Source organism: Nothoprocta perdicaria, unplaced genomic scaffold (genome assembly GCF_003342845.1).
Source record: "Nothoprocta perdicaria isolate Ctin4 unplaced genomic scaffold, notPer1 scaffold_73, whole genome shotgun sequence".
NCBI classification, from domain to species: Eukaryota; Metazoa; Chordata; class Aves; order Tinamiformes; family Tinamidae; genus Nothoprocta; species Nothoprocta perdicaria.
In genome coordinates, this window is record NW_020456010.1 from 2,790,405 (window position 1) to 2,810,194 (window position 19,790).

A 19,790-nucleotide genomic window follows, 5' to 3' on the forward strand; every position below is an offset into this window, starting at 1 on the left:
GGATTAATTGTTTTTCTGTCCTTTTTTTTTTTTTCTATATCAGTTCACTCCTGTGTCAGTTTTTCCATTTTGCTTGGACTAGGGTTAGGGTGAGTGATCTGCAGTTACCTTGTTCATCCAGCATGCCCTGTTTGAACTGGCGTAATATTAGTGTTCCTTCCATTTTCTGGAATCTCCCATTTCACAAGACACTTTCAAAATTAGTCCCAACAGGCGTCAGCTAACAATTTTATGATTCCTGAATGGAGGTCTGCTGATTTAGAAAAATTTTGCCTTTAACAGACATTTAACTTCCTCTGCTGAACCAGTGGGGTTCAAAGCTATTTAATGATCATGTGGTCTGTATACATAGCAAACACTAAAGCAGGACTATTTATTCAACCATGTTTGCCTCTCCATACCATCATTAGTGCTTTTACTATCTTGGTTCTATAACAGGCCTAAATGATTACTGCCATTTCTTTTGTTTTGAATATCCTTTTGAAAATGCCTTTCTRGTTGCCCTGGGTTCTACTGGCTATGAAAAATTACTATTTTAATGAAGTTTTAAAAAACATTTCTTTTCTCTGCCATTTATCRACTCTAAGAGATTTTTCCTTTGCATTCCTACTTTCATTCACAATTTTTCTATCTCAGTTTTTCTCCACAATGAAGGGAATTCTTAGTTTTCTTTATGTTTGAGAAATTAGCTCTTTTGAAGTCACTGCACATATTTAACTGTTAGGGACGACCCTTTATTTGACCATATTGAATATAATCAGGTCATCCTCACTGTTCCCTTGACAACCGTCAACTCTCAGCCCAGTAATTAATTTATCTTTGTCAGAATGAAGTCCAGAAGAGTTACCACATGATGGCTCCTTGTGTCAGAAAATAGCCTAGTTTTCCCAAATTGTTGGGATGTTTTGTCAGTGGATGTGTGGCATTTCCAGCATATGGAAGTTCCCTCTAACACAGTGTTTCTTTCCATGGACTTCACAAGAGTCTTGAGAAGTAATTTCTATTCTATGGTATGATTTTATGGTATGATTCACACAGGCCTTTTTCACCGACTCTATCTTTCCTAAACAGGTTATAACCAGTTATTTTAACATTCCGAACATGCAAATTGAAACCAGCAGGTTTCAGTAATGCTGATTATATCACATTTCTTCTCACTAATAAGAATTTCCAATTCCCCTTGCCTGCTACCCAGACGCMTAATGTCTACATGAAAGCAAATGGAAAACATCTTCTCTCTTCACATTCTTTTTCACATGGTTAAATCATTTTGCAACACACCAAGCTTGTTTGTAGTTCCTTAACCCACAGTTCTTGCATTGTGTAATGCCTTGATTACTTCGAGATTCAGGCTAGGAGGATCAGTTCTCCCTCACTAGCAGTACTCCTGTCATCCTGTTTATAGGAGATATGACCTAGTAGCCTGCAAGCCCCAGGCCCTCTGCTCCACCTTCACCGGCTGACCTATAGCTCATCCTTGCATTCTGTCACTGATGGGACTAAAATGATTGCTGGTAGATTATCTGAACCTTGCTCTTCTTTGACTGCTTTTCAAAGGCTCCAAAATCTTCTACAATCTGTGCTGCTCCACATGATGCTGAGTCATTAATTTTCCTGTTTGTAGGCATCAATTAAACTTGCTAGAAGAATTCACAATCCAATACCTATTGTACAGTTATCCCTGTTATCTTCTTGAGGGACATGACTTCCCACCCCATTTTCTTCATTCCAATGTCTTCATGTGTTTTGCAATTTGATTTCCTTGGTGAGTTCAAGAATCTCTCTTAGTTCATTTCGCAGAGTTACCACCAGCATGTCCCTGAACAAGCTCCTGATTATTATTTTTTCTGTTTGAAATGCTTGCTTCCAATCGCCCTCAGGTTTTTGGAACTTGCCCTAAATATCTACAAGCAGTACTTACTGCCATCTACATGTAGTACTGAGTCAGAATTTATTTCACTTAAATACAACAAGTACAATCAGGTTATGATTACTAAGCAATCACTGATCTGTTACTGATCAGCTGCTCTCATCCCTCAGGTCCAAATCAAATATGAAATTGCTATGGACACAGCTGTCTCTGAATGGAGAGACTGTCACTTGTGGTTCTTAACATTGCAACAATAGCTACATCCCAAGACTAGTGTCTTAAAGTGTGATTAAAGTATTCTAAAGATCATGTAATTTCCTGGGTTACTGGACACCACTGTGTTATGAAAACCTTAGCTTTCAAAAGACACTTCATGCAAGTTCATTTTTGGGTAAGTAATGCAAATTGCCTTTAGAGGGCCTAATTTCTGGAGAGAAGCAGACTTAGGCTGTGGTGGAAGTGGTTCTGTTTGGTCTGGCTGAACAGTTTGCTTAAAATCTGTATTGTTTCCTGAACCATTTGTTAAGAAGAGCGGTATTGTTACTCTCTGCATCATGCTGCTGTCATTACAGGGAAACATAGTGTTTATGCCCAGCTTGACGGTGGACTCTCCTATGGTGGATTCCTCCACTTTCAGCCAGATGAGATATTTTCTTGTCTTCAGCTCCCCCTTTTCTCTGCCCTAGACTCAGAAGTCCTCCTCATCAAAATCCWTTCCCTCAGTCCCCTCCATTTAAAAGATGGCACATCTCTGCAATAAATCACTGGACATCTTCTGGTATCTAGGAGGCAGAAGGGGATAGGTTATTTGAAATGTCAGCAAGAAGAGACCCATAAGTCATCATCTGTGGGGCAGCCTTGCTACACATAGTGGAGCAGAGATAGAGAGCACAGGCAAGTTAGATGGGAACAGAAATTGTTCCTGCATTGTATATCTAAGTGTATCCAAACAGCAATGGTATTACACACAATAACTCTGTTTATGGCACATGCATATGACATCTCTGCATCCTCTGCTTGCAGAATTGAAGCCTTGTCTCTGAGAAAAGGCTAGAGTTAAGAAAATGTTATAAAAAATTCCAGGGAAGATCCTGGGACAGAATCTCAAATCATGTAATTAAATTTAATTTCAATACTAAGGATCCAATTATACATCTCAATAATCTAGTTCCTTAGATGATGGCAGAAAGATCAGAGCATGGGGTAATTTTCTGTGCTCCCCTCTAGCTGTCCTTTCCAAAATGTAACATTTCACCAATTCCTTCTTGATAGGAAGTCCTTCCTGTAGACTTTCTTTCGTTGCACTGATGGAATAGTGGTGTCTGAAGATGTACTCTGAAGGTTTGATTTGAAAAATGAGTTTGTGGATCTGTTTGTTTCAMCTGGACATTCACTGCTAACTGTAGAGCCTGTGCTAGCCTGGATGAATGTCAGGTGTGGAAAATACCCATCAGAAGGGAATTGCAATTCCAAGGCTTGAAGAGGTTTTTCTAGGCCATTGTCTTCAACCTGCAACATATGTACACAGTGACCCTAGAAGGACCTGGATCCTGGCTGTTGATAAATAGCATTATTTAATTTATTTATTTATTTTTTGTCCATTGCAACATTGGCCAGGGAAACCTGCCCCACCAGTTTTGCCATTCCAATTCTCCCATTCATTTCTGGCTTCCAGCCACACTATAAAGTCAATAGTAGTCAATGAAACAATAATGGGAGAGGAGGACTGGGATTAGAGAAAGAGCCCATCTCTCAGCAGTAGACATGTGACTCCAAGGCTAAGTGTTGGCTTATAATTATTATTAACAAAAGGAACCTGGAGGGTGGAAGGAAATGTGATCTTCCCTTTGTGCAGTATGCATGATCTACCCTTGAATACACTTCCTGAGAAAAAGAAATAACCTTCAGCATGGTAGAGAAAGGCAGTCTCTCTTTAGTGAACCTGTGGTTTTCATTTGTCTGCTTTCTGGATGACTGCATTACATTATGGAAAGTTTTTTTGCCATTTCTAGGTCCTTTTGTGAAGATTAGAAATGTAAGCTGGGTGAAGAAAAATAAATCAAAGTTGTTGCCATTATCTCTTCCCCAACCTCACAGTTTGTTCTAGTAAGGATGTGATTTATGAGGAATTCCCTGGCTTTATTATAACAAATATCAAATGGAAGACTATATCCATTTCCTTCAGCATAGCTTAAGATGGTATAGCTGGAAGCTGACTGAACTGAAATCTCAGGGTATATACTGCCAGGAACTGAAGTGGCCTAAAAATATACACAGTGATTTCCCGATGTCTTCCACACCCACCATTACAGGGCTAATGTGCTGGTCATAGCATTAGATGCTGCCTACTGCAGATTGCAAGGAAAGAAGCTTTGCTCTGTAGCAGGAGTTCTACAGGTCTGAGAAACCACCTCCTTTTCAGGTACCACTACAACATTTGGCCAGATGACTCATTACTGTATACTTGAATGTCTGGGGTGAGGCTTTTTTTTGCAAAGAATCTTTTCTTCTCTCATCGAAACCCTTCAGGGCAAGGATTATCTTTTGTTCTGCTGTGTTTGTACAGCATCATGCACAATCTTGCATGGTCCTATATAGCACAAGCCTTCACAGTCCTGTGTAGGACTACAACTCCTCCTCACAGCTGACTGAGTAGCTTGAGTTTTCTTACCTGTACTGGACACAACTGCTAACTTCTTCAGCAACTTGAAGTCATGGATGTCCAAATATGGATGCCTGAAAAGCTATATACTGAATTAAACTATAGCTTTTCTGGGTACTAGCTTACATGCTTAAGAGGTGTAAATCTACATGATTACCTGGTTATTCGGTGATTTTTCACAGCTTATAGCAGGGCCTAGGACACGGTGCATTCCACTTCCACTGAGAACGCGGGTGCCCGCAATGGACAACATGCATTGGCTGAAGCTCTGGTTGCCTGGGCTCGTTCAGAAGCACACCTTCTGTTTTCCACAAAGAAGCCATCTTCTCCAACACATCCTTCCTCATACTATTACCAGATACCAGAATTGTCAGGAGCTGAACACATTAAGCAAACAAAAAAAAATATAATGTAGAAGTCAACTAAAACTCATCTTAAACTAAGCCCAGGCCTTTGCAGTTTGGTGGGACACTAGCTAATGGGAGTGCAAAAGTCACTTAGGAAAACAAATCCTCCTGAGAGAAAAACAAGATAATTGAGAAAGTTGCCAACACAGACATGAACGTGGAAACATGTTTGAAAATGGGATTAATGTAGCTGTATGGAAAGGAGAAAGAGAAGATTTCAAATGAAGAGGTTGACAGGGTTTTGGTTACATGTTCAGTTTAGTGGAAATGAGAAGGAATGGTCTTCTGATTTTCCTCTAAGCATGCCCAAGGCCTATATTTGTCATCTAGGACTTAAACAGCAAGAAAAAAAATGCATTGCAGTAAAAATAAACCTGCTTTTTTGTTATTGACTATTTTTATCAAATGTTTAAAATAAAGCATTTCAAAAAAATGAAAATCATACCCATTCTTTTGCCAAATTCAATACAGATAGAGATGGGCTGAACTATTTTTAACAAAAATAAATACCCCTCTTTGAGATCTTCCTCTGAATTTCATACCAGGACCCTTTGTGTTCCCTGGCGTGAGTGTTTGATCCAAAAATAAACAAAGATCTGCCAAACCACTAACTACAACYGAGACAAAGTTGAGTAAAAATGGAGCCAAAAGAAGTTGTGCATGTGGCTTTTCTTGAGAAGTTATATTGCTTTCACATTTTTGAAATATGTAAATACAGTTTTAAATATCTCTTAATGTTGCTTATTAGGAAAACYGAACAGGTAAAAAGAGGACTATTGAAAGACCGTGGCATGAGAGAGAGGTTAGAGCTTGAAGAATGAGACAGAGAAGTAGTACCCCAGCCTTTCCATATTAAATTTGAGGAAAAGCGATGATTTTATGATACATTTTGAAATTATCATGTGAAACCTCATGAMACAGTATGTCAACAAAGCTTCAGGTTTTGGAGAATTACTAAAAGAAGCTGACGGATCTGGTGTTAATACAAATAGTACGGCTGTGTATGGAAAGGACTATAAAAAATATATGGGGAGTGCTGTAACCCCCCCCCCCCATCTAACATCTAACTTAGCTGTTCCAAACCACAGTGCGTGATCCCAAGTGAGTTTGCAAGGGGCATTAGCCTGATAGAAATTCAATTGCAGTAGTTGAGTTTTTAATTAGGAATGGAGTGGTGCATCGGAAAGCCAGACTGGCATCAGAAATGCCTGGGAACTGCTGCTCTTACTGGTGAAAATAGGAAGGTATTTTCCAGAAATTGAGGCAGCTGCACATTGTTCTGCAGCTGATGGCACAAAACATTCGCGGAGAGTAGTGTATGGGCTTCTTCTTCTGGCTGGTAGGGCTGCTGTTTCTTGCTATAGGTGTACACATCTGTCTGAGCTAACTGGTTTCTGCTTTCCCCTCTGGCTCTTCCTCTATGTGTTTACTCACCTGTGAGATACAACGTCTAACCCCCAAACTGTGGGCTTCCTAGAGGAGGGAGCTCTACTCGTGTTGTTTGTTTGTTTGGTGCCTAGCACAACAATGTGCTGATCCTTGTTTTGGGTAGCTGCATGCTAAAGCAAGGATAATCCTCTCCTTCCACTGCCAGATACAATGGCTGGCACTGTGACAACAGGGTAATCAGTGTATCGAGTTTTGTAATAAAAGCAAATAATGGAATAGGGTCAGCAAGGACATAGTAGGTGGTGCTGTCGGTGAGCAGCAAGGATGCTGGGGCCCAGAGGTTTGGAGGGCAACGATGGACAGCCCTGTGCCCTGCTCCCTCTCCTCAGCCCCCCAGCACCTTGCCCTGCCATCAGACTCCTGAGCTAGAGGACAAGGAAGGGAATGAAAGGTGGCCTTACAGCAGGGAAAGAAGATTGAAATTGGTCACTGACTCTTCTGCTTTTTGGCTCTATCAAGCTGAGAACTGGGCTTCGCATAGTGCTGTGWGTCACCTGGGCAACACATTTCAGATATCACCCAATTGTGCATGTTCTGTGGTGAAAATGGGTGAATATCTCAACTCTTGTCATCTGGGGAAGATTCAGCAGGTGCAGAAACACTGTGTGAGGGGTTGCCTCAGCGTGCGTGTGTCCATGAGTAAACATCCCTTTCTAGTAACTATCCCCAGCAAGGAAACTTCTTCCTATTTAACAAGTGTCATTCCCAGCTCCAACAGCYTGAGCTGGCCCTGCTGCTGCCAAAGTCCTGAGGTTCAATCCCTTTTTGGGATCGGTTACAAAGAGTGAGACTGTGCTGTGAGGCCAAAGCACAGGTTGGCCCTTTGCAGAGTTCAGCCTGTGCTTCATGCTGCAGCAGATATATCCTCCAGCAAAACGAYTATGGAAAGATCACATTATGTAGGTGACAATTTAAGAAGGGATCCCAGAGGAACAGACAATGACACTGTTCTGTCTCAGCCTGCCTGGGAGCCGCTCTGGTGCCCAGGTACTGTATATAACATATTGGATGTTAACTCAGTTTTCATGTACATTTTGGAAGAGCTGAATGTGGCCTTTGTGTAATGTTTTGGCTCACAAGGGCTTTTTCATAAGGAATTCTATTTAAATGGAATTGAAAACTTTGTGATAGTTAACAAACACCACAAGACAATGGCAGGCTATATCTGTTCATCATCATCAGCCATTCATTTATCCTAGGGAAAGAATTTCTTGGTGATAATCCTGAGTGAAGTCTTACTTGTTCGCATGACTGGACAAGATCCAGCATTGATAGCACATTGCTGAAACCTTTGGAGTGTCAGGCTGAACTTGCAGCAGAGGCTTAACAAAATGGAGGAAGCAGTAACAAATAACACAGTCACAGCTGCATCTTTCCTTATGAGGAGACTGAGAAGAAAAACAGAAGGGCAAAATGATGATATGAGTCCAGGAAGGGGGTGAGCAAGACCAAAATGCTTAACTTCAGAAGAGAGGAATGGAACTTCATCAGAAGGAAGGATGGAAAGCAGTGAGTCAGTGGAATATGGGAGTGGGATGGTGGAAGGCAGCAGAGTGCAAAACTCGGAGTAGAGCAACCCTTGTGAACCATCTAGTCCCCCAGTGCCATGTCTCATCACTGTAGCATTAGAAAGCTTTTCCCAGTTTCTAACCTGACTTTCCCTTGCTGTATTTAAACTCATTCATTCTTATCCAGCTTCTGGAGGTGTGACAAATAGCTTATTAGGGCATGCTTTTCCAAACCACATGAAAACCAACGGCTACAGCCACCCTTGGGAGAGAGGAGGGCAGCTCTGCRCAGCCATCTCGGTGCCAGAAGGAACCGAGGTTTCAAGTGAAAGTCTTTCTGAAAGAATGGACTGAGAAGGGGAGATTTTGTTTTTAATGCTATTGGATATGTTCCAGACCTGTGTAGAAAAAAGCTGCTTAGATCCTGAAGGAATAAATGCATCAGTCAACTCCAACAAAGCCTTCTAGGGAAGTGATAAGAAAGCATAGTAAATATTTTACCAAGGGCTAGGCAGGAATATCTGAACTGCTCTGAGGCAAATTATCACGAGCATCCAGCAAAAYACCACTCTGAGGAAGACAACCTTGTGTAACCCCAAGTGTCAGTGCTGCTGTGGCAAGTGCCCATTCTGCCACAGGCAAGCAGCTGGGGATAGTCCAACATTGCTTTTGATTYTCCTAACTGGTGTCACAGCAAATAGCATTGTCCTTCCTCACATTTGCCTGGACTTCTGAAAGACCTCATGTCCTCCTGTTGGATGCAAAGTGGCTTTGAAAATGTGACCACTTCATCACCTCTTAATGGGAAGTGGGAGCTCTGAGTCCCTCTGTTCAGGAAACTAGTAAGAGAACTAGGAGGCTGAAATTGTTCACCTCACTTTCTGACAAGGATGGGGAATTGAGCTGATGAGCTTTTTATACATGATGAGTGGAAACTCAACACGCATAAAAACTCCAGCTTTTTATGCATTTATCATCATATCATGCACTTATGCATYATATCATGCATCTTTGGATCAACTAACTAATCAATTAAAACTACTAGTAATTGTCTAAGTGATTGCTACAGGATGGATTCCAAACAAGTCAATATTCACAAAGGGAAAGTAGGACCTATCCTTCAAATGAGACAGGAAATTGATAGCTAAACTGATTAAAGTGATTCATTAAGGGACTGTCAAAGCTTTTGAAAAAGTCCATCACAAACAGCCCTCAGGGAAAAAAAAAAGCATCCAAGGAGTTAGGTTAACTACTACTTGTAGATCAGACCTAGGGCCAYAGGCATGCCTACAATGTGTTTTGCAGCTAGATAGTTTTATGTTGCCTGAACTCTGAGCTGATCAGAAGCCATAGGACATTACTGACTCTACTGTAACCTGAGATTGAGTTTTTCAGGGTGCCAACTTCATTAATGCAGCTTCCATTCACCTCTGAACATGGACAGACCTTGCTCATGCTTGTTCAGTGCATGGGCAGACTGCAAAATAGAGGACAGACATAGCCTGAAAGGAAACTTAATTAATAGATATAAACAAGGTCTACTGGGTTTCTTGTTGACTCAGAACACAGGGAAAAGGGCACAATCAAGGCATCTGAAGAGAAAACAAAACCCTTACTGTAGGGAAGAGTAGTAAGGACACAGTTACTTGTAGTTATGAGTTCCACAGATCCCCTCCTTGTTTAGCAGGATGAATTATTGGATGTTAGTGTGAGTAATGAGACTGGTCAAAGATCCGGTAACAACGCTTAACATCAAAAAAGTAAGAAAACTATTGAAAGGGATGTAAGGACTTGCTTCAGGGACTGAGACTGACCAGGAGATTAAAGGCAGATATCTCCCTGCTGCCTGCAGTGGGGATTACTGCACTATCCTTGGAGGCAGGAAGCACGTCACCCCTTGAGGAACTTGATCCATATTTGGAGTCAAATGGAGACTCACACTAGATACGGATCCCCATGCTCATCTCGTGTAAGGCAGCCAGGTSCCCCTACTCAGTGAATCTACTCATGCAGCTGCCCACGGGGCCGCGGGCTCCCTCCTTGGCCCTGTCTGGTGTTGATGCTGGCACACAAGCGCCAGGGCACATGGCCATTTGGACTGACTCATCCTGAGCCGGCCTGGGGGAAGGCCCAACCCAAGGCCACCATGGCTGTAGTGGGGAGAGGGGAGAGAAGAAAGATGAAGAAAGGCAATTCTCCTTGTTGTGGCCTCTGCCCTACCTGCCTGAAAGCCTGGATTTAACTCTTGGGTTGTCTGGAGCTGCCAGCATGGCACCTTCTGCCAGCACAAAATGGCCTTTAAAGTGGGAAAGGAAATGATTATATAACACAAACAAACAAAAGTTGGTTGACCAGGAATTCAGGGAGTGCAATATAACTGCACACAAAACTGATTTTTGCCTCAACCACCAATTTACCTTGTCTTGAGGGCGCTGGAATATGTTAAGAGGCATCCAGCGGCCACAGAGCTCAGCCGCGCGCAGCCAGGGCCCTGCGTGTAGCGCCAGCAGTTGCTGCTCCTGGAGGCCTTGCCAGCTTCCCAAGCAGCTTCCTTCTGCTCTGACACCAAACTCCAGACGTGGCCCTGACAGGACCTGAGCCGGCCCTCCCCACCCCACCGCCTCTCCTCAGGCTGAACGCCTCGCATGTATGTCTGTCAACCAGCTCTGCAGCTCCCAGTGGCAGCCCAGTTCACCAGGGCTTATGGGCACATGGACATGGAGATGCCCAGAAGATAGACAGGAATGAGAGAAGGGACTTTTTGCAGGGAAAAGAGGAGTGGGAGACTGATTTCATAATCGGGAATGAATGGGATCCCAAAGGGTAGCATGGTACCCACAGGGAGAGTACCAGTCCTTGCCTTCTGCTGGGGTAGGATGTGTGTGATGCACTGATCATCTCTCTGCCTGTCAGCAGGAACTCAGCAACCACATCATCTCCAGCTCTCGCCAGGAGAGAAAGACATTTGGAGAGGGAAGAGCTGTTTGGATTAAACAAGGGAGAAGGCAGCCTCATCTCCATTGCCTTTCCCCGCAGTCCCTTCCCTCCTCGGTCCATGGTGGGCTATAGAACACCATATCCACCTAACCTATCTAGACCATATTCACCTATCTAGACCATATCCACCTAAATTGGGCATTCACCCCTTTCTGCACAGGCCTCATGGGACACAGCTGTTCTGTTCCCATCATTTGCAGCCCCAGGGAAGAGCTGTGATTTATCCCTCAGCATCCCTCTGGCTGGAACTGTAGAGGCAGAGAGAAGTGGTGACCACAAGGCATGGCCCTTGCAAAGCATGGCAGGAAGCAGGAGAAGAGGCTTGTCAGGAAGAGTAATATATTTAGCTCCTCTGGCTCATGGCCCCAGTCTTGGAGGGAATACTTTGTCATGGATAYACCGCATATTAAACAGTTGTGAAGGTTAAGGAAAGAATTGTCCACTTTTTGCAGTGGTGGGCACCAGATGGAGGAATAAGGCAGCCTCTGCCATGCTTAGCCATCTGGAAATGAAACTCTCTCTTTAGAGATGTTAAGCGCAGATATATTGAGAGGGCAGAACATCAGAACTGAACTGCCTCTTTGTTGTTTTGGCTTTTGATTGTGGGTTTAAGTACTAGTGGGCAGAGGCCAGGTGACTTCCTTTATCTGCATCCTACTGGGCCAATTTCCCTCCACTACTTTCCTTCATCATTGGTGCCCTGAGGCCTGGGCTGTCCTGTCCTGAGCTCCCAGATCCTGTTGTGCMCCCAAGGTGATGCAGCATTGCTAAAGAGAGGATGAGTGGGCCCAGGGGAGCTGCCTGCCGTGGCATGCTGCAAGCCCAGTAGCGGGACTGGTTCAGYGTTCAGCAGACACCATTTAACACTGGCTTCTGTAAAAACCTGGGTGCCCATGATTTCCCCTCCGGTGCATACAAGTTGCTCTCTGCAGTCCTGAAAGCTGCTTTTAGGRGTTTTGTCAGCAGTTGTCCATCTGAGCCTGAGCAAGGGCCCCAAGAAGATCAGGGAGTTTGGCAGAGTCTGCTGTTTTCTGCCATTTTTTTCCAGTGGTTCATGTTGGGGGCTCTTAAARATGCAACTGCCTTCATAAGCTGTGGGGAAATCCTGCTTACCCTCTGTGCCTGACTCATGGGAGCTATGGGTCATGGCAGCCCCCTGCTRCAGATGGTTAGGGTTTTAACCTGGACTGGCTTATCTTATGCTTTAGACTTTGGAGAGCCCAGGTTCAATTCTTGGCGCCTCAGTCAGGAAGCTGGCTGCCTTGGAAGCTCTCCAGTGCTTATTTACAACACACATATGCAGCGTGGCCATTGATTTATATTCCAGGCTGCCTCCGCCCCAAAGAGGCAGATTTAGAAGCAGCGTCTCTTCAAAGCAGGAGTGCACTCTGCTTTGTTCTGCACTCGGCAGAGCCTTTTCACATCTGGATGCTCAAGTCTAGGTGGATGTGCTGGGATTTTCAGTGGAGCCTTCCAGTAAGATTAGATGCTCTTCCGTAATGGAAGTTCCCAGTCTCTTAAATCAGTAGCTAGGTACTTCAAAAACACTGAGACTCTCCAGGCTTTTGCAGGGCTCTCTAACTCTCAAGAACCAAACAGTATTACTAGACAGATTTAGGTTCCTAACTTTAGGCCCTCACTTTGAAAATATTGGCCTTTATCTTCTCTGCTTGGTGTATTTCTGCRTGGTGACACTCTGTCATCTCTTCTATTCTGGCATCCTACTGCCTACTCAAAAATATAGACCATGTTGAAATAGTCAAATCAGAGAATTTGTCTTTATTTTCCCCCTCTCCTTCCACTTTTTTTTCATGGACTGTTTTTGTCATGAGTCACTTTGTCTCCTTTCAGAATGAGGCTCACAGACTTTAAGTTAGAAAATGACTTGTCTCCTGCATGAAGGGGAAGGTTGGTGCCCAGGCTGAGCAATTCGGGTTAACTGATCTCTCCTGTCACAGCAGGAGTTTTGCAAGGATCCTACCTAGCAAAGCCCATCTCCTCGTACCCCCACGCCCAGGGCTCTGCACTGCCAGAGCAAAATCTAGCTAGGAGCTCCCTCACACCTGCTTTTCTTCAGCAGAAGATCTCCCTTTTCTTGGGCACATGAATCACCCTGTGACATTTTCAAGGCTCTGCCTGGCACTAGGGATCAAAGACTCAGCACCTTGGGTGCGTGTGAACTCGTGCCAGCATTTTCATAAAAAATGATTGTGCGTCCTGTTCAGCAGACCTGACTAATGGCAGGTTCTGAGAACAGCACCTAAGTACCTGCTAGATGAGTTGTAATAAAGCCTGCTATACTTAGGCTCCTGTAGGCTCTTCCAATTATAAAAATCTATTTTAGGAACTTCAGAAGTGTCCCTTTTTAAAATTGTTCTTTGCACCCAGCCTCAGCCTTGGGTTATATTTTTTCCTTACTTTTTTAAAAAATGCATTGTTTTGGTTATTTTGGAGCCATGCATTTAAAAAATAAACAGTTTGCTGGTGAGAGAGCTATTTTTTTTTGCCTTTGTGTAAGTTAAGAAAGGTTAGATGCATAAAAATTAAAGTCCACAGAGGATGCGAAATCTCCCTCTCCAAATGACATCTCTAAACATGTTTTCTAATGTATTTTAGAGTGAGGCTTCAGGGCTTGAGGTCTTTCTTGCAGACAGACAGCTTTCTCTGAGGAAGAAAACACCTGAAGGAGAAAAGTGACTTCTTCATCCCTGTCTGGCCTTACTCTCATTTGAGGCCATGTAAGAGCCAATTGCTAATGGGGATCATTTTCCTCCTAACCCGGTGGCTTGGGAGTATGCCCTATAAAAGACCAGACAGGACAAGCACCTTCTTGCTTGAGGAGAGGAATAGATACCTAAAATTTGGAACACTTTAGATGCTAAGCTTYTAAATAAAATGGGAAAATGATGATGATGTTTATTATTATTTTTAATAACCTGACCCACAAAGGCTGGGAAATGCGTAGCCAAAGACCAGCTCTGTGCTGGCAGTCACGGAGCCARTTTTGTAACAAAGGCGGAAGTCAGTCCTAAATGTCAATTGTAACTTTTACTTCTTTTCAATTTCTTTTACGTTGGTCACGTCCTTCTCAACTGCATTGTAATTTAGTGGGAAGGACACTGTATTTGGATGGATATGAAAGAGCAAGACATGCAGCCCAAATCAAAGGCTGGGATGAAGCTTACGRGGGCCCAAAGCCTCTTCTCTGCCTCCCCACTTCCTCACGCTATACCTAAGAGACCTGAATAGCAGTAGGGCTGGTATGTTCCTGCTGCACAAAGACTGAGGAGAGAAGGTGTGTGGAGCTACACACTGCAAGGCGGTGTTCTGGTGTGGGCTTGATATGCAGCGAGATGGAGGGGCCATGAGCATGCAGGGCAGCTCCCTGCCTCCACAGGCACTAGTGGCTGCACCATCACAGACAAGTGCTGGCAGAGGGGCAGCTGAGTCAGCGAGGAGGCTCCTGCAGCAGCTGTGGTGCAGTCCATGTCTCCAGGCACCATCAAGTGGAGGCTGGTGCAGAAATACTAAGGTGGGAAAGTCTGTGTGGCTCAGCTTAGTGCTGTGAGGGACCTGTGAGCTCAGAGTCAGATGCTACAGCCTTGATTGGCTTTTGCACTGTGTTCGTGCTAGCAAATCCTGACCCATGGGCTTCTGGAGTCAGTATGGACAGAGTGAGCTCCAAGCTATCTTTGCTCGCTAGCATGGGCATGTTCAAGAAACTTCTGCATGTCAGTATAGCAAYGAGGAACTGGCAAAAGGTCATGGCTTGGTGAGCTAACCCCTAGAAGATACCTTTCACTCAGGCAAATGGGAGGCTGGAGGCAGAACAGGGTGCTTATGGGGCCAGAAGAACTGAGGACAGAGTGTCTGAGAGTGCAGAAGGGATTTGGGAGTAGCACCAAGTGATGGTGATTGGTTTAACACAGCCGGGTACAGAAGACTGTAGCAGAGCTTTGACTTTTCATTCTTTGGGAGCTGGACTTTCGTAGTGTTTACGGGAGTCAAGGGAAACTTGTCTGAGTGGCACTGTCTGCACTCTGTTCTTTATATTGCCACAACATGGGACTGTGTGTAGTTTCTCTGTAGACCCCCAAAACAGGAGAGATACTAAGCAAATGCATAATAAAGATGAAAAGCAGGGCTAGCTGTTCATACTTTTAGTTGCTTTGCAGCAACACAGAACAGAGAGAAGCAGCAGTGCACAACTCTCAGAGCGGCCTGACTCCCTGTGGGGCCACCACACTAGGAGCATGAGCTGGATGTGGTTCCTGGCTTCTCATCTTCTTCTGAGTATTCATGAGTCCCAGAAAAACACTCACCAGCACAAATGTGTGGCTATGAGCTAAAAGCKCCACTGAGACACAAATGTCACATCCTGCAGTCCTGCAAAAGGGGAAAACAGCTCACTCCATGATCTTCAGACTTTGGTCATCTCTTCAGAGAWGAGAGCAGACATGGTGTTGTGGTAGGTGTTTGGGCATAAATGTGGTAGGAGATATAGGGAGAAGTACAGCTTTTACTGGACCAAATGTTACAGATGAAGAAAAATAAAAGAACATTTGTCCATTTATGTCTTCCTAAGTGGTGTCTGAAAGTTCGTGTATTTTTTCAGCTTTTATCAGTTGGTCCAATAAAAGCTATTACTGGTCCCTCCAAACCTTGCTATGGAAGCCAAAAGGCAACTTGAAAAATCAAGCCAAAGCAACAATGCCTGTAACCAGAGACAATATTTCTCATAGCTCAGGTTTTTATAGTGAAGTGGAATAAATGTTGACATTTTTTTCCCCACAGCTGAATTCAACTTTTGGCACCAAAATGTGGCAAAGCAAAGAGCACCTTACAGTGTTAATGACTGGTATTGCTAAGACTGCTCTTGCCCTGGTCTTGTCATCACTTGACTGAGCACATAGTGGCATGATTTAAATTGCAGCTTCCAAGAGAGAGCAGTGGAGAGTGCCTCCAGACTACAGCTCTGAGGTTTATTTTTGAATCATAGAAATGTCCCCTATGGCTGTTCCTAGGCAGACTAGGTATTGTCTTGGCAAGAGGAAGAAAGGAGGAAGGAGATCAGAAATGGGAGCTGTAGGAGGAATCCAGACAGATACAGTTTAGCTTGGTAGGGCTAAGATCTTCTTGGCTTGATGGATGCTTACCCTGCCAGGGGCTGGTCAGTATGCCTAGCATGAGGGACTGGCTGCATGCACTCACTCTGTCTGGCCACGCACATGGAGGTCACCTTGACAGACTGCTCCAAGTGCCAGAGCAGCGGGAGGCTGGAGGGCAATTGGACCCATGTCAGAAAGCTCTGGGAGCTCCAGAGGGAGAGAGAGGCATGAGCCTTAGCAGCTGAACTTGTTTGCTGCTTGTGTTTCTTGGTATGTGAATGACAGAAAGACAGGAGGTGTCCGAGTTGTAAGTCAGGAAGCAAGATGCTTCTGCTTGCACACAGACTTATGGTTTACTAAATTAGCTTTATTGCCTAAAATACCCTAAGGCACAGGCGCTTTATTATCCTCTCCGGGTCACATATATGTAGGTCATATGTGTATATCCTCTCCACTCATGTACAGGCCAGTCAGTTCTGCTGTGATACCAGCTGCATCCCATCACATTTCTGCTCATATAACCCAGAAAAGTGGTAGACTTTTTCCTGCTTAATCTTTGGACTTCTCAGTGCTTTGCAGCCAGACCTCATTGCTCTGGTACCTGCATGTAATTCCTCGAGGAGTTAAATGGTGAAAGCATAGGAGATGCAGGCTTTAATTACCATCCTAGAGACCAACATGAAAACCTGGAAGAGAATAAATGTCGTTCCAGGCTGTCCAGCAGCTTTATTATTTCAGCTTCATGTAGCAAAGGAAGCCTAAAGCTTGCCACACTTCCTTGAAAAAAAGGGTGATCAAAGATAGCTATTCCTTAAAACCTGGACTAAGGATTTGTAGAGGCAAAAATGTTCTTTCAGTTTTATTTTAATCTAGCTAGATGTGCAGCTTGTTCCAACCACCAAGATGCTTGTAAGTGAATAAAACCCACTTCCTTCATCTGTGGGACAATAGGGCAGTAAATGGGAACAGCTCTCTAGGGTCCTGTGTGGTCAGGAGCAGCATTACTCAACCTGCAAGCCAGACAACAGCCAGGACAAACAACTGAATGCTCAGAAAAGCAAAAGTGGATTGAAAAAAAACCCCAAAAAGATAAAATAAAATGCATTGCTTTTGCATTTTGCATTTTCCCTCAGTGGGGAATGTGAACATTAAGGATACATTTCATGAGACAGTATCATTTTTCCAAGGGGGTAGGTGGCCAGTGCAAGAGGATGCCTGTATCACCAGCAGTTAACCTGCATTTCATAGAACCAAAAGCAACTGCACATAACTTGCACTAGGGAAGGGACTGACCTGAATGTTCCTGACCAGGGCCATTGCTACCATTTATACAGGATTCAACTATAGCATTATGAAATGTTGAATTCAAGGTCCTCTGAAGCCCTGAAAAATATTTCCTACGTAGCTGCATGTTAATATTGCCTATGGATCATTTCTGAAGGACTGAATACAAACTATTTTCTTTCATTAGCCCGTGTCAGGCCTGTACAGGCTTTAGTAATTTAGTACTTTTAAAAGTAATTTTTCCTGATAGAGAAAGGTCATGATAAAACAGCTTCTGCTCCTAAAACATTCTTCATTGTATTTTTCATGATCTTTAAAATACTCTGCCCATTTTTTTTYCTTTTTTTTTCTTGACTGCTTGACAAAACTATCATGGACTCTTCCCTCAGTAGTGGAGGCTGAGACATGCCAGACCTACGCATCTGAGAACCAGCAACTGAGCTGTGCCTGAAGGAGGAACTGCTGGAGTGGAGCGCATCAGTCACGCCAAGAGCCACCAGCCAGAATGTTCTGGGAGAACATCTGGTACCACTGCAAGGAACGAGGGGCTGGAAAAGCAAAGGGGTTGTGTGCATTGTCTCATTTATTTATTTATTCTTTTTGTTGAGAGCACACGAGGCATCAGAAACAAAGCAAAGCAAGCAAACAAACAAACAAAAAAAACCAAAAGTGCTGGAARACAGAGTAATCCTAACRGAAATCGCATCTTAAAAACTGAGTTTAGAGGGGAGTGGTTAGTCATGCTCTCAAAATAGGAGACAGGAAATAAAAATGCCAAGAACCCATCTGCTCAAACAAGATCACCTGTTTGAAAGGAAGAGTCCTGTCCGTGGCGGGGAGATGGGGTTGTTCTGGCGCCGTAGGGCTCTRATGGGTCACACAGGTCTCTGTAGGGTAGAACTGTGCAGCTTTCAGAGCTCCCCTGAGGAAGAGCGAGAGTCCTCTCAGCCTGAGAGGGGGCTGTCCCAGGAGGTGTCACAGAGGACAGGTGGTTCARAGGGTCATGAAAAACTAGAGGGCTAAATGCCACAGAGCTTTTGATGCAGTGTCCAACTTGGGAAATCCCTTTGATAGTGGTTGCTGGAAGCTCAAAGACAACTTGAGGGGAAAGACAACTCTGTTCTGTTCTGATACCCTCTGGTCTAATGGAAAGCATCTAATAAGCTTTCCGTAAGCATTTTCTACTAGGTGGAAAGTGATTACTGCAGTAAGTGAGGCTCAAATCTGATCCAAGGCTTACAACTTTTGAAAATCTTAGAAAATAGCAAGGGATGTGAAGAAGTCACCCCGTTCCTCTCTAACCTGCAAGGCAGATCAGCTGATTTCTACACATCGTCCCCAGGGTCCCTCCACACTATGAGGAAGGACAGGCCTCTTACACAACATCTGGGAATGGGATGCTACTACCAGAACATCTCAGCCAACATACAGCCTGTTCCTTAGTTGCTCCCAAGAAAGGTGGTGAACAGGAACGGCCTATGGATCAAAGGATTTTATGTGACAGGCTGTAAAATAACCTTCAGGGTATAGACTGGTCAGCCTTATTTTCTCTCTTTAGGGACATGTCCACTAAAGCCAGGAACACAGGCCTTGCAGAGAAACTGTTACTGCAAAAGAGTAGAAAACACCAACAGTCCCAGGTGAAAAAACAAATCATGACTTTCCTGTCTCCCTGAGGACTCTGAGGATTTATGAGATCCTTGGATTTCATTGCCCTTTGTAGATGGCAAAGCCCTTCCAGCAAAGCTTTGCTGTTTCTTCCAGTCTGTTGAATCACATTTTAAAAATATTCTTCCTTCAAATCAAACTCTGATATCATTTTTGTTTCTTCCCTTAGTCTGGATTGTCCCATTCCTTCAGTCCTATGTGCACAAGCCATTAAGAATCAATAGGTCAATAGCTGTGCTGGAAGCAACTCTGGGTTCTCATGAGCTTAGAGCTCTTCCAAAGCTGCCCCCCTTGTGTGGTGGGGTTTTTCTCCCACCCTATTTCAGAGGCAATATGGAATGGGATAAATCTGGAGGACTGCTTTTCCAATCCTAAGACTCACCGTTTGATTCATTATCTAGAGAAAAGAGGTCTTTACTATTTCAGTGCCATACAGCCTGCTGAGAACCTTGGTCAAGGTATACGATTATCCTCGCTTGTGTACATCCCTCCTGATACTTTCTGCATTTCATTCACTATGTAGTCTTGCCCACTTACTGTGAATACCTGCCTGTTGTAACTGATCCACACACAGCTGAGATGTCAGCTTTTTGTGCTGTTGAAAGATGCACAATGGTTAAGGTTGTGACACTGCCATTTTTTTTAAAACCGCTTACTTTTGCAGATCGTCTGCACCAGTCTTAGTATGAGAATGGGGCATCACAGAATCACAGAATCACAGAATATTTAAGGTTGGAAGGGACCTCTACAGATCATCTAGTCCAACCTTCCTGCTCAAGCAGGCACACCTAGAGCATGTGGCACAAGGTGGCATCCAGGTGGGTTTTGAAGACCTCC